This window comes from Amborella trichopoda, chromosome 2 (genome assembly GCF_054954075.1).
Source record: "Amborella trichopoda isolate Santa Cruz 75 chromosome 2, AtrichopodaSantaCruz75HAP2 v2.0, whole genome shotgun sequence".
Taxonomy (NCBI): domain Eukaryota; kingdom Viridiplantae; phylum Streptophyta; class Magnoliopsida; order Amborellales; family Amborellaceae; genus Amborella; species Amborella trichopoda.
Window position 1 is genome coordinate 40,898,458 of NC_142337.1, and position 21,272 is coordinate 40,919,729.

The following is a 21,272-nucleotide window of genomic DNA, read 5'->3' on the forward strand; positions in this document are numbered from 1 at the left end:
TCAAAAAATGCCACAAATTATTTTTTCTTACCTCATTTTATTTTTTATTACAAAAAAGAACACTTCAATTTTTTTATTCCACAACAAATACATCAAATTATTTTTATTTTTCTTTACCACTTTTTATTTTGTGCCCGATTTATGTTCTAACCAAAAAATGCCTCAAATACTTTTCCTTTGCATCATCTTATTTTTTTATTACCTAAAAGTAGCCCTTTTTATTTTTATGTAAAACACACTTGAGTTTTTTTTTTTTAATTTCCAAAGGGTACCTCAATTTATTTGTTTTAAAAAAAATCCTCAAAATATTTTTCTTTACGTTATTTTCTTTTTTATTACCAAAGAGTACCTCTATTTAGTCTTTTAACAAAAAACTTTTCCTAAAGTTAGTTTCCTTTAAGTAGTTTTAATTTTAATTAGCAAAAGGATCCTCGATTTATTTTTTCTATCAAAAATACCTCATTGTATTTTTCTTGATCTGATATTCTTTTTCATTTCCCAAAAGTAGCTCAAATTATTGCTTTTCCCTCATTTTATTCTTTATTTTCAAATAATTACTCAATTTATTTTTCAAACGAAAAATACCTTAGTTTACTCTAATTTGCAAAGAGTGCCTCAAATTATTTCCTTAGAGAAAAATACCTCAGTTTATTCTAATTTGCAAAGAGTACCTCAAATTATTTCTTTAGCAAAAAATACTCGAATTGGTTTTCTTTACCTAATTTTTTTTTATTTTAAAAAAAAACCTCAACTTATCTTTTTTAAGGAAAAATACCACAAATTATTTTTCCATACCTCATTTTATTGTTTACCACAAAAAAGTACCTCAATTTATTTTTCAAACAAAAAATACCTCAATTTATTGTTAATTACAAAGAAGCAGCTCAATTTATTTTTTACCAAAAAATACTTCACATTACTTTTCCTTATGTAATTTTATTTGTTATTACCAAAATGCACCTCGATTTAGTTTATTTACAAAAATACATCAAATTATTTTTCTTTGCCTGCCTCATTTTATTTTTTCTTACAAAAATATATCTCAAACCTAAGTTTGTTTACCACATTTTATTTTTTCGAATCACCAAAAAGTATCCCAGTTTATTTTGATTACCAAAAAGTACCTTTTTTTATTTTTATTCAAAAGAGTACCTCAATTTATTTTTCTTACTAAAAAACACCTAAGTTTATTTTAATTACTGAAAAGGACCTTCGATTATTTTTTTAAACTGATATTATTTTTTTACAAGAAAAAATACCTCATTGTATTATTCTTTACTTGATCTTATTTTTTATTTAAAAAACGTTCCTCAAATTATTTATTTTGCCTCATTTTATTCTTTATTTACAAATAATTCCACAATTTATTTTTCAAACGAAAAATACCTCAGTTTATTTTAATTTGCAATTAGTACCTCAAATTATTTCTTTAGCGAAAAATACCTCAGTTTAATCTAATTTGCAAACAATACCTTAAATTATTTCTTTAGCGAAAAATACTTCAGTTTATTCTAACTTCCAAAGAGTATCTCAAATTATTTCTTTAGCGAAAAATACCTCAAATTATTTTTCTTTACCTACTTTTTTTTTTTTTTTTCAAAAATAACCTCAACTTTTTTTTTTTTTACAGAAAATACAACAAATTATTTTTCTATACCTCATTTTATTTTTTATCACAAAAAAGTACCTCAAATTATTTTTCAAATGAAAAATACCTCAGTTTATTGTTAATTACAAAAAAGCTGCTCAATTTTATTTTTACCAAAAAATACCTCACATTATTTTCCTTATGTAATTTTATTTTATATTACCAAAATGAACCAAGATTTTTTTTTTTTTTCCAAAAAATGCATCAAATCATTTTTCTTTGCCTCATTTTCTTTTTTCTACCAAAAAATATCTCAAACTATTTTTCATTACCTCAATTTTTTTTCCAATAACCAAAAAGTACCTCAGTTTATTTTAGTTACCAAAGAGTACCTAAATTTATTTTTCTTACTAAAAAACACTTAAGTTTATTTTAGTTACCAAAGAGTACCTCAAATTATTTTTTTAACCACAGAAATACCTCAAATTACTTTTCTTTAGCATATTTGATTGTTATTTTTAACGAAAAGTAGCCCATTTTATTTTTAAAACGGAAAATATCTTAACTTATTTTAGTTTTCGAAATTTACCTCAATTTATTGTTTGACCAAGAAAATACCACAAATTATTTTTCCTTGGCCCCATTTTAGTTTTTTATTATCAAAAGGTTCCTCACTTTGTTTTTAAACAAAAAAATACATCAAAACAAATTTTCTTTTACCATCTTTTATTTCTTATTACCGAAAATAGCTCAACCGGTTTGCTTACAAACACAAACCCTTAGTTTATTTTAATTACCAAAAAGTTACTGGATTTATTTTTTTACAAGAAAAAATGCCTCATTATATTTTTCTTTGCCAGATGCTACTTTTTATTTCCCAAAGTCTCCTCAGTTTTCTTTATTTTTTACCAAAAAAGGCCTCAAATTATTTTTCTTTATCTCATTTTATTCTGTATTACCAAATAATTCATCAATTCATTTATAAACGAAAATACCTCAGTTTATTCTGATTTCCACAACGTACCTCAATTTATTTATTTTAGCAAAAAGCACCACAAATTATTTTTCTTTACCTCATTTTTGTTCTTTATTTCTATAAATAACCTCAACTTATTTTTTACCCATTAACGGCACCAATTATTTTTCGTTGCCTCAATTTATGTCTTTTCAAAAAAGTACCTCAATCTATTATTCAAATGAAAAATACTTCAGTTTTTTTTTTGTTACGAAAAAGTATCTCAATTTATTTTGTATCAAAAAATGCCGCAAATCATATTTTCTTACCTCATTTTATTTTTTATTACAAAAAAGAACACTTCAATTTTTTTATTCCACAACAAATACATCAAATTATTTTTTTTTTTCTTTACCACTTTTTGTTTTGTGCCCGATTTATGTTCTAACCAAAAAATGCCTCATATACTTTTCCTTTGCATCATCTTATTTTTTTATTACCTAAAAGTAGCCCTTTTTATTTTTATGTAAAACACACTTGAGTTTTTATTTTTTAATTTCTAATAGGTACCTCAATTTATTTTTTTAAAAAAAAATCCTCAAAATATTTTTCTTTACGTTATTTTCTTTTTTATTACCGAAGAGTACCTCTATTTAGTCTTTTAACAAAAAACTTTTCCTAAAGTTAGTTTCTTTTAAGTAGTTTTAATTTTTATTAGCAAAAGGTTCCTCGATTTATTTTTTCTATCAAAAATACCTCATTGTATTTTTCTTGATCTGATATTCTTTTTCATTTCCGAAAAGTAGCTCAATTTATTTCTTTTCCCTCATTTTATTCTTTATTTTCAAATAAATACTCAATTTATTTTTCAAACGAAAAATACCTCAGTTTACTCTAATTTTCAAAGAGTACCTCAAATTATTTCCTTAGAGAAAAATACCTCAGTTTATTCTAATTTGTAAAGAGTACCTCAAATTATTTCTTTAGCAAAAAATACTCGAATTGGTTTTCTTTACCTAATTTTTTTTTATTTTAAAAGAAAACCTTATCTTTTTTAAGGAAAAATTCCACAAATTATTTTTCCATACCTCATTTTATTGTTTACCACAAAAAAGTACCTCAATTTATTTTTCAAACAAAAAATACCTCAATTTATTGTTGATTACAAAGAAGCAGCTCAATTTATTTTTTACCAAAAAATACTTCACATTATTTTTCCTTACGTAATTTTATTTGTTATTACCAAAATACACCTCGATTTAGTTTTTTTACAAAAAATACATCAAATTATTTTTCTTTGCCTGCCTCATTTCATTTTTTCTTACAAAAATATATCTCAAACCTAAGTTTGTTGACCACATTTTATTTTTTCGAATCACCAAAAAGTATCTTAGTTTTATTTGATTACCAAAAAGTACATCTGTTTAGTTTTATTTCAAAAGAGTACCTCAATTTATTTTTCTTACTAAAAAACACCTAAGTTTATTTTAATTACTGATAAGGACCTTCGATTATTTTTTTAAACTGATATTATTTTTTTACAAGAAAAAATACTTCATTGTATTTTTCTTTACTTGATCTTATTTTTTATTTAAAAAACGTTCCTCAAATTATTTATTTTGCCTCATTTTATTCTTTATTTACAAATAATTCCTCAATTTATTTTTCAAACGAAAAATACCTCAGTTTATTCTAATTTGCAAACAGTACCTAAGATTTTTTCTTTAGCGAAAAATACCTCAGTTTAATCTAATTTGCAAACAATACCTCAAATTATTTCTTTAGCGAAAAATACTTCAGTTTATTCAAACTTCCAAAGAGTACCTCAAATTATTTCTTTAGCGAAAAATACCTCAAATTATTTTTCTTTACCTACTTTTTTTTTTTTTTTTTTCAAAAATAACCTCAACTTTTTTTTTTTTACAGAAAATACAACAAATTATTTTTCTATACCTCATTTTATTTTTTATCACAAGAAAGTACCTCAAATTATTTTTCAAATGAAAAATACCACAGTTTATTGTTAATTAAAAAAAAGCTGCTCAATTTTATTTTTACCAAAATATACCTCACATTATTTTCCTTACGTAATTTTATTTTTTATTACCAAAATGAACCAAGATTTTTTTTTTTTTTCCAAAAAATGTATCAAACCATTTTTCCTTGCCTCATTTTTTTTTTCTACTAAAAAATATCTCAAACTATTTTTCATTACCTCATTTTTTTTTTCCAATAACCAAAAAGTACCTCAGTTTATTTTAGTTACCAAAGAGTACCTAAAGTTATTTTTCTTACTAAAAAACACTTAAGTTTATTTTAGTTACCAAAGAGTACCTCAAATTATTTTTTTAACCACAGAAATACCTCAAATTACTTTTCTTTAGCATATTTGATTGTTATTTTTAACGAAAAGTAGCCCATTTTGTTCTTAAAACGGAAAATATCTTAACTTATTTTAATTTTCGAAATTTACCTCAATTTATTGTTTGACCAAGAAAATACCTCAAATTATTTTTCCTTGGCCCCATTTAAGTTTTTTATTATCAAAAGGTTCCTCACTTTGTTTTTAAACAAAAAAATACATCAAAACAAATTTTCTTTTACCATATTTTATTTCTTATTACCGAAAATACCTCAACCGGTTTGTTTACAAACAAAAACCCTTAGTTTATTTTAATTACCAAAAAGTTACTGGATTTATTTTTTTACAAGAAAAAATGCCTCATTATATTTTTCTTTGCCAGATGTCACTTTTTATTTCTCAAAGTCTCCTCAGTTTTCGTTATTTTTTACCAAAAAAGGCCTCAATTTATTTTTCTTTACCAAATAACTCATCAATTCATTTATAAACGAAAAATACCTCAGTTTATTCTGATTTTCACGACGTACCTCTATTTATTTATTTTAGCAAAAAGCACCTCAAATTATTTTTCTTTACCTCATTTTTGTTCTTTATTTCTATAAATAACCTCAACTTATTTTTTACCAATTAACGGCACCAATTATTTTTTGTTGCCTCATTTTATGTTTTTTCAAAAAAGTACCTCAATCTATTATTCAAATGAAAAATACCTCAGTTTATTTTTTGTTACAAAAAAGTATCTCAATTTATTTTGTATCAAAAAATGCCGCAAATTATTTTTTCTTACCTCATTTTATTTTTTATTACAAAAAAGAACACTTCAATTTTTTTATTCCACAACAAATACATCAAATTATTTTTATTTTTCTTTACCACTTTGTATTTTGTGCCCGATTTATGTTCTAACCAAAAAATGCCTCAAATACTTTTCCTTTGCATCATCTTATTTTTTTATTACCTAAAAGTAGCCCTTTTTATTTTTATGTAAAACACACTTGAGTTTTTTTAAAAAAATTTCCAAAGGGTACCTCAATTTATTTTATTTTTTTAAAATCCTCAAAATATTTTTCTTTACGTTATTTTCTTTTTTATTACCAAAGAGTGCCTCTATTTAGTCTTTTAACAAAAAGCTTTTCCTAAAGTTAGTTTCCTTTAAGTAGTTTTAATTTTTATTAGCAAAAGGTTCCTCCAATTATTTTTTCTACCAAAAATACCTCATTGTAATTTTCTTGATCTGATATTCTTTTTCATTTCCCAAAAGTAGCTCAAATTATTTCTTTTCCCTCATTTTATTCTTTATTTTCAAATAATTACTCAATTTATTTTTCAAACAAAAAATACCTCAGTTTACTCTAATTTGCAAAGAGTACCTCAAATTATTTCCTTAGAGAAAAATACCTCAGATTATTCTAATTTGCAAAGAGTACCTCAAATTTTTTCTTTAGCAAACAATACTCGAATTGGTTTTCTTTACCTAATTTTTTTTTATTTTAAAAAAAAACCTCAACTTATCTTTTTTAAGGAAAAATACCACAAATTATTTTTCCATACCTCATTTTATTGTTTGCCACAAAAAAGTACGTCAATTTATTTTTCAAACGAAAAATACCTCAATTTATTGTTAATTACAAAGAAGCAACTCAATTTATTTTTTACCAAAAAATACTTCACATTATTTTTCCTTAGGTACTTTTATTTGATATTTCCGAAATACACCTCGATTTAGTTTTTTTACAAAAAATACATCAAATAATTTTTCTTTGCCTGCCTCATTTTATTTTTTCTTACAAAAATATATCTCAAACCTAAGTTTGTTTACCACATTTTATTTTTTCGAATCACCAAAAAGTATCTCAGTTTATTTTGATTACCAAAAAGTACCTTTGTTTATTTTTATTCAAAAGAGTACCTCAATTTATTTTTCGTACTAAAAAACACCTAAGTTTATTTTAATTACCGAAAAGGACCTTCGATTATTTTTTTAAACTGATATTATTTTTTTCCAAGAAAAAATACCTCGTTGTATTTTTCTTTACTTGATCTTATTTTTTATTTACAAAACGTTCCTCAAATTATTTATTTTGCCTCATTTTATTCTTTATTTACAAATAATTCCACAATTTATTTTTCAAACGAAAAATACCTCAGTTTATTCTAATTTGCAATTAGTACCTGAAATTATTTCTTTAGCGAAAAATGCCTCAGTTTAAGCTAATTTGGAAACATTACCTCAAATTATTTCTTTAGCGAAAAATACTTCAGTTTATTCTAACTTCCAAAGAGTACCTCAAATTATTTCTTCAGCGAAAAATACTTAAAATTATTTTTCTTTACCTACTCTTTTTTTTTTTTTTTAAAAATAACGTCAACTTTTTTTTTTTTACAGAAAATACAACAAATTATTTTTTTATACCTCATTTTATTTTTATCACAAAAAAGTACCTCAAATTATTTTTCAAATGAAAAATACTTCAGTTTATTGTTAATTACAAAAAAGCTGCTCAATTTTATTTTTACCAAAAAATACCTCACATTATTTTCCTTACGTAATATTATTTTTTATTACCAAAATGAACCAAGATTTTTTTTTTTTTTCCAAAAAATGCATCAAATCATTTTTCCTTGCCTCATTTTTTTTTTCTACCAAAAAATATCTCAAAATATTTTTCATTACCTCATTTTTTTTTTCCAATAACCAAAAAGTACCTCAGTTTATTTTAGTTACCAAAGAGTACCTAAATTTATTTTTCTTACTAAAAAACACTTCAGTTTATTTTCGTTACCAAAGAGTACCTCAAAATATTTTTTTAACCACAGAAATACCTCAAATTACTTTTCTTTAGCATATTTGATTGTTATTTTTAACGAAAAGTAGCCCATTTTATATTTAAAACGGAAAATATCTTAACTTATTTTAATTTTAGAAATTTACCTCAATTTATTGTTTGACCAAGAAAATAACTCAAATTATTTTTCATTGGCCCCATTTTAGTTTTTTATTATCAAAAGGTTCTTCACTTTGTTTTTAAACAAAAAAATACATCAAAACAAATTTTCTTTTACCATATTTTATTTCTTATTACCGAAAATACCTCAACCGGTTTGTTTACAAACAAAAACCCTTAGTTTATTTTAATTACCAAAAAGTTACTGGATTTATTTTTTTACAAGAAAAAATGCCTCATTATATTTTTCTTTGCTAGATGTTACTTTTTATTTCCCAAAGTCCCCTCAGTTTTCGTTATTTTTTACCAAAAAAGGCCTTAATTTATTTTTCTTTATCTCATTTTATTCTGTATTACCAAATAACTCATCAATTCATTTATAAACGAAAAATACCTCAGTTTATTCTAATTTTCACAACGTACATCAATTTATTTATTTTAGCAAAAGCACCTCAAATTATTTTTCTTTACCTCATTTTTGTTTTTTATTTCTATAAATAACCTCAACTTAGTTTTTACCAATTAACGGCACCAATTATTTTTCGTTGCCTCATTTATGTTTTTTCAAAAAAGTACCTCAATCTATTAATCAAATGAAAAATACCTCAATTTATTTTTTGTTACGAAAAAGTATCTCAATTTATTTATTATCTAAAAATGCCACAAATTATTTTTTCTTACCTCATTTTATTTTTTATTACAAAAAAAATACTTCAATTTTTTTATTCCACAACAAATACATCAAATTATTTTTATTTTTCTTGACCACTTTTTATTTTGTGCCCGATTTATGTTCTAACCAAAAAATGCCTCAAATACTATTCCTTTGCATCATCTTATTTTTTATTACCTAAAAGTAGCCCATTTTATTTTTATGTAAAACACACTTGAGTTTTTTTTTTTTAATTTCCAAAGGGTACCTCAATTTAGTTTTATTAAAAAAAATCCTCAAAATATTTTTCTCTACGTTATTTTCTTTTTTATTACCAAAGAGTACCTCTATTTAGTCTTTTAACAAAAGACTTTTCCTAAAGTTATTTTCCTTTATGTAGTTTTTAATTTTTATTAGCAAAAGGTTCCTCGATTTATTTTTTCCATCAAAAATACCTCATTGTACTTTTCTTGCTCTGATCTTCTTTTTCATTTCCCAAAAGTAGCTCAAATTATTTCTTTTCCCTCATTTTATTCTTTATTTTCAAATAATTACTCAATTTATTTTTCAAACGAAAAATACCTCAGTTTACTCTAATTTGCAAAGAGTACCTCAAAATATTTCTTTAGAGAAAAATACCTCAGTTTATTCTAATTTGCAAAGAGTACCTCAAATTATTTCTTTCGCAAAAAATACTCGAATTGGTTTTCTTTACCTAATTTTTTTTTATTTTAAAAAAAAACCTCAACTTATCTTTTTTAAGGAAAAATACCACAAATTATTTTTCCATACCTCATTTTATTGTTTACCACAAAAAAGTATCTCAATTTATTTTTCAAACAAAAAATACATCAATTTATTGTTAATTACAATGAAGCAACTCAATTTATTTTTTACCAAAAAATACTTCACATTATTTTTCCTTACGTAATTTTATTTGTTATTACCAAAATGCACCTCGATCTAGTTTTTTTACAAAAAATACATCAAATTATTTTTCTTTGCCTGCCTCATTTTTTTTTTTCTTACAAAAATATATCTCAAACCTAAGTTTTTTTACCAGATTTTATTTTTTTGAATCACCAAAAAGTATCTCAGTTTATTTTCATTACCAAAGAGTACCTCTGTTTATTTTTATTTCAAAAGAGTACTTCAATTTATTTTTCTAACTAGAAAACACCTAAGTTTATTTTAATTACTGAAAAGGAACTTCGATTATTTTTTTAAACTGATATTATTTTTTTACAAGAAAAAATACCTCATTGTATTTTTGTTTACTTGATCTTATTTTTTATTTAAAAAACGTTCCTCAAATTATTTATTTTGCCTCATTTTATTCTTTATTTACAAATAATTCCTCAATTTTTTTTTCAAACGAAAAATACCTCAGTTTATTCTAATTTGCAAACAGTACCTGAAATTATTTCTTTAGCGAAAAATACCTCAGTTTAATCTAATTTGCAAACAATACCTCAAATTATTTCTTTTGCGAAAAATACTTCAGTTTATTCTAACTTCCAAAGAGTACCTCAAATTATTTCTTCAGCGAAAAATACCTCAAATTATTTTTCTTTGCCTACTTTTTTTTTTTTTTTTCAAAAATGACGTCAACTTTTTTTTTTTTACAGAAAATACAACAAATTATTTTTCTTTACCTCCATTTATTTTTTATCACAAAAAAGTACCTCAAATTATTTTTCCAATGAAAAATACTTCAGTTTATTGTTAATTACAAAAAAGCTGCTCAATTTTATTTTTACCAAAAAATACCTCACATTATTTTCCTTATGTAATATTATTTTTTATTACCAAAATGAACCAAGATTTTTTTTTTTTTTCCAAAAAATGCATCAAATCATTTTTCCTTGCCTCATTTTTTTTTTCTACCAAAAAATATCTCAAAATATTTTTCATTACCTCATTTTTTTTTTCCAATAACCAAACAGTACCTCAGTTTTATTTTAGTTACCAAAGAGTACCTAAATTTATTTTTCTTACTAAAAAACACTTAAGTTTATTTTCGTTACCAAAGAGTACCTCAAAATATTTTTTTAACCACAGAAATACCTCAAATTACTTTTCTTTAGCATATTTGATTGTTATTTTTAACGAAAAGTAGCCCATTTTATATTTAAAACGGAAAATATCTTAACTTATTTTAATTTTCGAAATCCTCAATTTATTGTTTGACCAAGAAAATACCTCAAATTATTTTTCCTTGGCCCCATTTTAGTTTTTTATTACCAAAAGGTTCCTCACTTTGTTTTTAAACAAAAAAATACATCAAAACAAATTTTCTTTTACCATATTTTATTTCTTATTACCGAAAATACCTCAACCGGTTTGTTTATAAACAAAAACCCTTTGTTTATTTTAATTACCAAAAAGTTACTGGATTTATTTTTTTACAAGAAAAAATGCCTCATTACTTTTTTCTTTGCGAGATGTTATTTTTTATTTCCCAAAGTCTCCTCAATTTTCTTTATTTTTTACCAAAAAAGTCCTCAAATTATTTTTCCTTATCTCATTTTATTCTGTATTACCAAATAACTCCTCAATTCATTTATAAGCGAAAAATACCTCAGTTTATTCTGATTTTCACAACGTACCTCAATTTCTTTGCATCATCTTATTTTTTTATTACCTAAAAGTAGCCCTTTTTATTTTTATGTAAAACATACTTGAGTTTTTTTTTTTTCAATTTCCAAAAGGTACCTCAATTTATTTTTGTTTTTAAAAAATCCTCAAAATTTTTTTCTTTACGTTGTTTTCTTTTTTATTACCAAAGAGTACCTCTATGTAGTCTTTTAACTAAAAACTTTACCGAAAGTTAGTTTCCTTTAAGTAGTTTTAATTTTTATTAGCAAAAGGTTACTCTTGATTTATTTTTTCCATCAAAAATACCTCATTGTATTTTTCTTTACCTGATATTCTTTTTTATTTCCAAAAAAGTACCTCAAATTTTTTTTTGCCTCTTTTTATTCTTTATTTTCAAATATTTACTCAATTTATTTTTCAAACAAAAAATACCTCAGTTTACTCTAATTTGCAAAGAGTACCTAAAATTATTTCCTTCGCGAAACATACCGCAGTTTATTCTAATTTGCAAAGACTACTTCAAATTATTTCTTTAGCGAAAAATACCTCGAATGAGTTTTCTTTACCAAATTTTTTTTTATTTTAAAAAAAAAGCTAATCTTATTTTTTTAAAAGAAAAATACCACATATTATTTTTCTGTACCTCATTTTATTTTTTACCACAAAAAAGTACCTCAATTTATTTTTCAAACAAAAAATACCTTAGTTTATTGTTAATTACAAAAACGCAGCTCAATTTATTTTTTACCTAAAATTACCTCACATTATTTTTCCTTATTATGCTTATTTGTTATTACCAAAATGCACCTCGATTTAGTTTTTTTACAAAAAATACATCAAATTATTTTTTTTTGCCTCATATTATGTTTTCGTACCAAAATATATCTCAAACCTAAGTTTCTTTACTTCATTTTATTTTTTCAAGTCCCCAAAACGTACCTCAGTTTATTTTAATTACTAAAAAGTAACTCTGTTTATTTTAATTTCCAAGGAGTACCTATATTTATTTTTCTTACTAAAAAACACCTTAGTTTGTTTTAATTAGGACCAAAGACTTTTTTTTTAAACTGATATTATTTTTTTACAACAAAAAATACCTCATTATATTTTTCTTTACTTGATATTATTTTTTATTTCCAGAAATTCCCTCAAATTATTTATTTTGCCTCATGTTATTCTTTATTTTCAAATAATTCCTCAATTTATTTTTCAAACGAAAAATACCTCAGTTTATTCTAATTTGCAAACAATACCTCAAATTATTTCTTTAGCAAAAAATACCTCAGTTTAATCTAAATTACAAACAACTCCTCAATTTATTTTTATTACTAAAAAACACCTTAGATTATTTTTTTAAATGTATATTATTTTTTTACAAGAAAAAATGCCTCAGTATATTTTACTTTGCTTGATATTCTTTTTTATTTCCAAAAAGTCCCTCAAATAATTTAGTTTTCCTCATTTTATTCTTTATTTTCAAATAATTCCTCAATTAATTTTTCCAACAAAAAATACTTCAGTTTATTCTAATTTGCAAACAGTACCTCAAATTATTTCTTTAGCGAAAAATACCGCAGTTTAATACAATTTGCAAACAATACCTCAAATTATTTCTTTAGCGAAAAATACCTCAGTTTATTCTAACTTGCAAAGAATACCTCAAATTATTTCTTTAGCGAAAAATACCTCAAATTATTTTTCTTTACCTACTTTTTTTTTTTTTTTTTTACGAAAAAATACCACAAATTATTTTTCTATACCTCATTTTATTTTTTATCCCAAAAAAGTGCCTCAAATTATTTTTTAAATGAAAAATACCTCTGTTTATTGTTAATTACCAAAAAGCAGCTCAATTTGATTTTTTCCAAAAAATACCTCACATTATTTTCCTTATGTTATTTTATTTTTTATTACCAAAATGCACCTAGATTTATTTATTTTTTACAAAAAATGCATCAAATCATTTTTCTTTGCCTCATTTTTTTTTTCTACCAAAAAATATCTCAAACTATTTTACATTACCTCTTTTTTTTTTCTAGTCACCTAAAAGTACCTCAGTTTATTTTAGTTACCAAAGAGTACCTACATTTATTTTTCTTACTAAAAAACACTTCAGTTTATTTTAGTTACCGAACAGTACCTCAAATTATTTTTTTAACCACAGAAATACCTCAAATTACTTTTCTTTAGCATATTTAACTGTTATTTTTACCGAAAAGTAGCCCATTTTATTTTTAAAACGGTAAATATCTCAATTTATTTTTATTTATAAAATTTACCTCAATTTATTGTTTCACCAAGAAAATACCTCAAATTATTTTTCATTGGCCCCATTTTATTTTTTTATTACCAAAAGGTTCCTCACTTTGTTTTTAAACAAAAAATACATCAAAACAAATTTTCTTTTACCATATTTTATTTCTTATTACCGAAAATACAAACCCTTAGTTTATTTTAATTACCAAAAAGTTACTGAATTTAGTTTTTTACAAGAAAAAATGCCTCATTATATTTTCTTTGCTTGATGTTATTTTGTATTTCCCAAAGTCTCCTCAATTTTCTTTATTTTTTACCAAAAAAAGATGCCTCAAATTATTATTTTTTATCGCATTTTATTCTGTATTACCAAATAACACATAAATTCATTTATAAACAAAAAATACCTCCGTTTATTCTAATTTGCCGAACGTACCTCAATTTATTTATTTTAGCAAAAAGCACCTCAAATTATTTTTCTTTACCTCATTTTTGTTCTTTATTTCTATAAATAACCTCAACTTATTTTTTTACCAATTAACGGCGCCAATTATTTTTCATATCCTCACTTTATGTTTTTTTGCAAAAAAGTACTTCAATCTATTATTCAACTGAAAAATACCTCTGTTTATTTTTTGTTACGAAAAATTTTCTCAATTTATTTTGTATCAAAAAATGCCGCAAATTATTTTTTCTTACCTCATTTTTTTTTTCATACGAAAAAGAGCACACCAATTTTTTTATTCCACAACAAATACATCAAATTATTTTTATTTTTCTTTACTACTTTTTATTTTGTGCCCGATTTATGTTCTAACCAAAAAATGCCTCAAATACTTTTCCTTTGCGTTATTTTCTTTTTTATTACCAAAGAGTACCTCTATTTAGTCTTTTAACAAAAAACTTTACCTAAAGTTAGTTTCCTTTTAAGTAGTTTTAATTTTTATTAGCAAAAGGTTACTCTCGATTTATTTATGCCATCAAAAATACCTCATTGTATTTTTCTTTACCTGATATTCTTTTTTATTTCCCAAAAGTACCTCAAATTATTTCTTTTGCCTCATTTTATTCTTTACTTTCAAATAATTACTCAATTTATTTTTCAAACGAAAAATACCTCAGTTTATTCGAATTGGCAAACAGTACCTCAAATTATTTCTTTATCAAAAAATACCGCAGTTTATTCTAATTTTTAAAGACTACCTCCAATTATTTCTTTAGCAAAAAATACCTCGAATTAGTTTTCTTACCTAATTGTTTTTATTTAAAAAAAAAACTCAACTTATTTTTTTAAAAGAAAAATACCACATATTATTTTTCTATACCTCATTTTATTTTTTACCACAAAACAATACCTCAATTTATTTTTCAAACGAAAAATACCTCCGTTTATTGTTAAATACAAAAACGCAGCTCAATTTCTTTTTTACCAAAAAATACCTCACATTATTTTTCCTTACGTATATTTATTTGTTATTACCAAAATGCACCTCGATTTTGTTGTTTTACAAAAAATACATCAAATTATTTTTCTTTGCCTCATTTTATTTTTTCTTACCAAAATATATCTCAAACCTAAGTTTCTTTACCTCATTTTATTTTTTCCAGTCACCAAAAAGCACCTCAGTTTATTTTAATTACCAAACAGTACCTCTGTTTATTTTAATTTCCAAGGAGTACCTCCATTTATTTTTCTTACCAAAAAATACCTCAGTTTATTTTAATTATCGAAAAGGACCAAAGACTTTTTTTTTAAACTGATATTAATTTTTTACAAGAAAAAATACCTCATTATATTTTTCTTTACTTGATATTATTTTTTATTTCCAAAAAGTCCCTCAAATTATTTATTTTGCCTCATGTTATTCTTTATTATCAAATAATTCCTCAATTTATTTTTCAAACGAAAAATACCTCAGTTTGTTCTTTATCTCATTTTATTCTGTATTACCAAATAATTCATCAATTCATTTACAAACGAAAAATACCTCTGTTTATTCCGATTTGCCAAACGTACCTCAATTTATTTATTTTAGCAAAAAGCACCTCAAATTATTTTTCTTTACCTCATTTTTGTTCTTTATTTCTATAAATAACCTCAACTTATTTTTTTACCCATTAACGGCACCAATTATTTTTCGTTGCCTCATTTTATGTTTTTTTGCAAAAAAGTACCTCAATCTATTATTCAAATGAAAAATACCTCAGCTTATTTTTTGTTACGAAAAAGTATCTCAATTTATTTTGTATCAAAAAATGCCGCAAATTATTTTTTCTTACCTCATTTTATTTTTTATTACAAAAAAGAGCGCACCAATTTTTTTTTTCCACAACAAATACATCAAATTATTTTTATTTTTCTTTGCCACTTTTTATTTTGGGCTCGATTTATGTTCTAACCAAAAAATGCCTCCAATACTTTTCCTTTGCATCATCTTTTTTTTTAATTACCTAAAAGTAGCCCTTTTTATTTTTATGTAAAACACACTAGGGTTTATTTTTTTTTAATTTCCATAGGGTACTTCAATTTATATTTTTTACAAAAAATCCTCAAAATATTTTTCTTTACGTTATTTTCTTTTTTATTACCAAAGAGTACCTCTACTTAGTCTTTTAACATAAAACTTTACCTAAAGTTAGTTTCCTTTAAGTTGTTTTAATTTTTATTAGCAAAAGGTTCCTCGATTTATTTTTTCCATCAAAAATACCTCATTGTATTTTTCTTTACCTGATATTCTTTTTTATTTCTCAAAAGTACCTCAAATTATTTCTTTTGCCTCATTTTATTCTTTATTTTCAAATAATTACTCAATTTATTTTTCAAACGAAAAATACCTCAGTTTACTCTAATTTGCAAAGAGTACCTCAAATTATTTCTTTAACAAAAAATATCTCAGTTTATTCTAATTTGCAAAGATTACCTCAAATAATTTCTTGAGCGAAAAATACCTCGAATTAGTTTTCTTTACCTAATTTTTTTTTATTTTAAAAAGAACCTCAACTAATTTTTTTTAAGAAAAAATACACAAAATTATTTTTCCATACCTCATTTTATTTTTTACCACAAAAAAGTATCTCAATTTATTTTTAAAACAAAAAATACCTCAGTTTATTGTTAATTACCAAAAAACAGCTCAATTTATTTTTTACCAAATAATACCTCACAATATTTTTCCTTACGTAATTTTCTTTGTTATTACCAAAATGCACCTCGATTTAGTTTTTTTACAAAAAATACATCAAATTATTTTTCTTTGCCTCATTTTAATTATCCTTACCAAAATATATCTCAAAACTAAGTTTCTTTACCTCATTTTATTTTTTCTAGTCACCAAAAAGTACCTTAGTTTCTTTTAATTACCAAAAAGTACCTCTGTTTATTTTAATTTCCAAAGAGTACCTCAATTTATTTTTCTTACTAAAAAACACATCAGTTTATTTTAATTATCGAAAAGGACCTTAGATTATTTTTTTAAACTGATATTATTTTTTTACAAGAAAAAATACCTCATTATATTTTTCTTTACTTGATATTATTTTTTTTTTCAAAAAGTCCTTGAAATTATTTCTTTTGCCTCATTTTATTCTTTATTTTCAAATAATTCCTCAATTTATTTTTCAAACGAAAAATACCTTAGTTTATTTTAATTGGCAAACAGTACCTCAAATTATTTCTTTAGCAAAAAATACCTCAGTTTATTCTAATTTGCAAACAATACCTCAAATTATTTCTTTAGCGAAAAAGACCTTAGTTTATTCTAACTTGCAAACAGTACCTCCCCTAGCGGAGGAGTCCTTGCCATCTTCCTCGGCCTCATCTCCTTGCTCCTACGAGAATTCTCCCCTTTCCACCCCTTGATGGTGATTCACTACCAGTGTTCATGGGCTTCAGTCGCTCGCACTCTTCTTCCAAAATGTGGCAGCATATATTTATTAACTTCTGTGAGCTTCAAGCACATGGTCCAAGCTGTGCGAATGTGCCTCGGGAGCCAAGTCTCCCAATTGGTCCTTCTTCCAGTTAGCTACCTTGCTATGCCGCTTCTCAAAGAATACGAGGAATGGGCAGCCTTGATCGAGCCTGTGCTGCCGAGCAAATCTATGAGGAAAATCCCCCTCGAGTTTCGCACTGTGAACAATATGGTAGGGAAGAACCTCGCCCCTGACACTCAGCATATACATCAGCTCCTTATTAGCAGTAGGAGCACCATCCAGGCTCTTGCCCAACTGGTCAATAAAGGAACGGTCTATGAGATTCCCTACCAGGAAGGTGAGCCTCCTCATGTGGAGGTGGTCGTTGCAGAACAAGCTACGCAAGTAGCCAGGAGTATGGAAGATTTCTTTCTGTCCGGTAATCCTCAGAAGAAATAGGCACATTGTTTCCTCTAAATCTTCAATTCGGAGGTAGGTGCCTAGGAAATAAGCCCCAAGCTAGCCATATACATAATGGATGGGGAAAGGCATCTTGAAGTCCCCTGAGAAGGCTTCGCCATCCACTATGCCATTCCCTCCTTCATCGCCTTGATAGACCTTTCCCTTAGACATGGCTCCTAGGTCGTAGTAGATACTGCAAAGGACCGGTAGTGCAAGTGCATATTTTCACCCCCTCACCATGTCACAGGCCATATAGAAAGTGCCTAGACGGATAATGTCTGCTCCGTCGGGGAGAGCAAACTTGCACAAGCAAAGTACCAAATAAGTGGCCAGGAAGATGTGCTCATTCTCCTTCCGAAGCTCAAAAACTGGTGGGGCCCCTTTCCTCAGTGATGGACCTGCTTCTTCATCACAATCCTTATAGAAAAAGGCCACCTACTTGGTGAAGGAGATTCATCCCTTCTTGGTCTCAGACTAGAGCAGTTGGTAAATTCCAAATAGCTCCTGAAGCTTAGCTGGTGGGTCTTCCTTCCCGACTCGTTCATCTTCAAAAATGACCGAGTTTGAAGGCACAAACTCGTCATACATATTACCAATGAGCGGCAACCCACCAATGAAATACAAATTTAGCAAAGATATCCTTGCTTCCCCACGACCGAGCATCCATGTGTTGCTAACATGGCTCCAGGTCTCCAAAAGCACCTTGACAGTGTTCGAGCAACGGTTATAGTAGCATGTTGAGCACTGAATGGCAGCCAGCAAGGAAGCACACTTCAGGATGTCCTTATACCGGTTGAGCATTCTTATGGTTCAGGAAGAATACCCCTTCTAGTACTGGTGCTCCTCTTGTACCCGCAGACCAGCAGAAGACCATTTCATGCGGGGGCTTTTACCATCTTCTTACTTAGAGTCGGCAATTCCCCATTCGAGGCTATGTTCGGTGCACGAAATGCAGGAGGCCTACCCCTTACTCTACACTCACATTGCCATCATTATCTTCCCTCATCACCAACCGGACAGGGTCACTAACAAAGGTGACACTTAAAGGCCACCTGGGTGTACATAAAGCCTCGGTAAGCCAGATTGGCTCACCTCTCACCAAGCTTTCACCAGTGAATTCATCGGTGCCAAGCTCCCTTGCTCGTGGGAGGCTTCATGTCTGGAATAACACCTGAAGGCTGGGCCATTAGATAAAAAAGCTTCGCTGTCAAAGGATGCTAAGCGGCAGAGAAAAATTGTGCTCACAGGGGCGTATCGCCGACTGGTCACCCAAGGGCAGGACTATCGCCTTCTGCCCACTGAGATGGTATCGCCGTGCATAGAAGACAAGACTATCGTTGTCTCATGGCTAAGGAACTGTCGTCGTCTGCTCTTTGGGATGGTATCATCATGTGCAGAAGGCAGGCTATCGCTGTCTCGCAACCAAGGGGCTATCATCGTCTGCCAAAGTAAAGCACTTGATGTCGCCTATGCTCCAGCTGTTTGCACACGTTGCACGTGCGGCGTACCACGTCCCTTGAAACCTGGGCACGCCGCCTGACAATTACGACATGGCCTGTCGCTGCACGTGCGGAAGGCGATCGTTCGTCGTCTCACAACCCTTTGCCACAGCTGTTGTAGGCCTGTGACGCCTTGAGTTCTCATCGACACTTCCGCTTCTCGTCGGCAACTCACTCCTATTGACCGAAAAACCCTTCCTCTCCTTCTACTGGCTACCAGAGTTGGCAAAAAACAATCGAAATCCTTGAAAAGTTCCCTGTGACCCTGTTGATTTCCCTTCTCCCTGTTTTCGCACTCCAGTAGTTCACCACAAACTCACTAGAATTCCATTGAGTCTTCGGTAAGCCCACTGCTACTCCTCCTTCTTCTCATCCAATGGCCAGAAGACCGTCAGACTCCCCTAACTTCTCTGTAACCTCCCCTTCCGCCTCAGAACTATCAAAAAAGCACCACAACTCTGGCAGAGCACCACTGCAAATTTTGCTATGGCACTGAGAAGCCCCGTCCCTTACTCAGGAGAGCCTTGGCACTCTCTAAACACACTCGCAAGCACGTCACGAAAGCCCACGACCTGTTGAAGCTCGTCAGAAAAGCTCCTAATGGCTTGCCTACTGTAAATTTGGGCCGAGAAGTTCTAGCTAGAAAAATCTTGACAAAGGCTTCAGTTCTCTCTCTCTCTAAAAAATCTCTTCAATTGTTTTACCCTTCGGCAACCCCTTTTATATTCAGAAGTGTCATAAACTTCCCCTCACAAGTTTGAAAAGACGTTCCAGTCCTCAGCTTCTGACGGCAATAAGACCAGGCTGGGGCGGGTCAAGCTCGAGATCCGAAAGGGCTATCATCATGCGCTTTGCCCAGAGGTTATCGCCGCGCACTTCATCAAGGAGCCATCGCAGTGTGCTTCGTCAATGAGCCAGCGCCGTGTGCTTCGTCAATGAGCCATCGCCGTGTGCTTTGTCAAGGAGCCATCGTCGTGTTCTTCGTCAAGGAGCCATCTCCATGTGCTTCATCAAGGGCCATCATCGCGTGCTTCGTCAAGGAGCCATTGTTGTGTGCTTCGTCAAGGGCCATCGTCACGCACTTCTTCAAGGGGCTATCGTTGCGTGCTTCACCCAGAAGCCATCGCCGTGTGCTTCATCAAGGGCCATCGCTGCACACTTCGTCAAGGAGCCATCGTTGTGCACTTTGTCAAGGTCTATCGTCGCTCGCCTTCGTCAAGGACGATCGTCGTGTGCTTCGTCAAGGTCTATTGCCGCGCACTTCGTCAAGGATTTAGCGTCATGTGCCTCACTAAGTGGCTAACGCTACGTGCCCTTCATAAAGAGCCTAACGCCGCATGCGCCATCCAAAACTTAGCACAAACTCCCATCTGCACCTTCGTCCTGCATCCCCAAGAAGTACATTCCCTGCACCATAGGCTCACTCCTCCGGGAGTCGATTCCCCAATTATAACTCTATTTCCCTTGGAGTCACATTCTCCCCACACAATGGTCCGCTTGCATGACCCTAAATTGCACAGCCATGGTCCATGCTGCGTGACATTAAACTGCATAGCCATGGTCCTAGCCGCATGACCTTAAACTGCACAGCCACGGTCTAGTTGCATGACCTTAAACTGCATGGTCCAAACTATATGACCCTAAACTGTAGAGGAGGTCTAGTTGGACGACCTTAAACTGCATGGTCCAAACTATATGACCTTAAACTATAGAGGAGGTCTAGTTGCACGACCTTAAATTGCGTGGTTTAGCCGCATGACTTTAAACTGTATAGCCATGGTCCGAGCTACAAGACCTTAAAACTGTAACGTACGTCCCTGTAGGAAAATGATAAACAACGTGACAAATAGTCCACACATATGACTTTAAACTGTGAAATGGACGCACCCCTTCACCAAGTGTATTTCATCAGAAAAAGGGAGTCATGCTTACCCCTTCAATCCCCAGTGGGTCTGTTTCACACTAACACCATAGTAGGAGTCACATCCTATTTCGACCCACTACCCCTAGGGAGTTAGGGATATTCTTATCCTTTCAACCCCCAGT